The sequence below is a fragment of the Alligator sinensis genome, unplaced genomic scaffold (assembly GCF_000455745.1).
Source record: "Alligator sinensis unplaced genomic scaffold, ASM45574v1 scaffold3_1, whole genome shotgun sequence".
NCBI classification, from domain to species: Eukaryota; Metazoa; Chordata; order Crocodylia; family Alligatoridae; genus Alligator; species Alligator sinensis.
In genome coordinates, this window is record NW_005842465.1 from 1046716 (window position 1) to 1046963 (window position 248).

The 248-nt window shown below is 74.2% G+C and overlaps 1 protein-coding gene across 10 annotated transcripts in view; it reads left to right on the top strand.

The window, feature by feature from the left end:
* Nucleotides 1-248, top strand: part of PUM1 (pumilio RNA binding family member 1) — a 131832-nt gene continuing 131584 nt past the window's right edge. For all 10 annotated transcript variants that reach the window (XM_006030837.3, XM_006030838.3, XM_025212497.1 and 7 more), the window contains exon 1: nucleotides 1-124. The gene's annotated coding sequence lies outside the window, so the exon portion shown is untranslated. The remainder of the gene's footprint in view (nucleotides 125-248) is intronic.

A 248-nucleotide genomic window follows, 5' to 3' on the forward strand; every position in this document is an offset into this window, starting at 1 on the left:
TGATGCGGCGCGCGGCCGAGTCCCCGGTGGGCCGCCATGTTGTCGGAGTGAAAGGCAGGGGGAGAGGCAGGCGGCGAGAGGCCTGGGGGGGGCTGAGATCCATCTTCATCCTACCGCTCCGCCCGTGAGTATCCGGACCGGACCGGGCCCAGATCGTGCTCCGCACCCCCGGGGACCCGGCGCTGGGGCCATATTGGTGCTCGGGGCCCGCGGCGGGGCCCTGAAGGCGCGCGTGGGCGAGCGCGGTG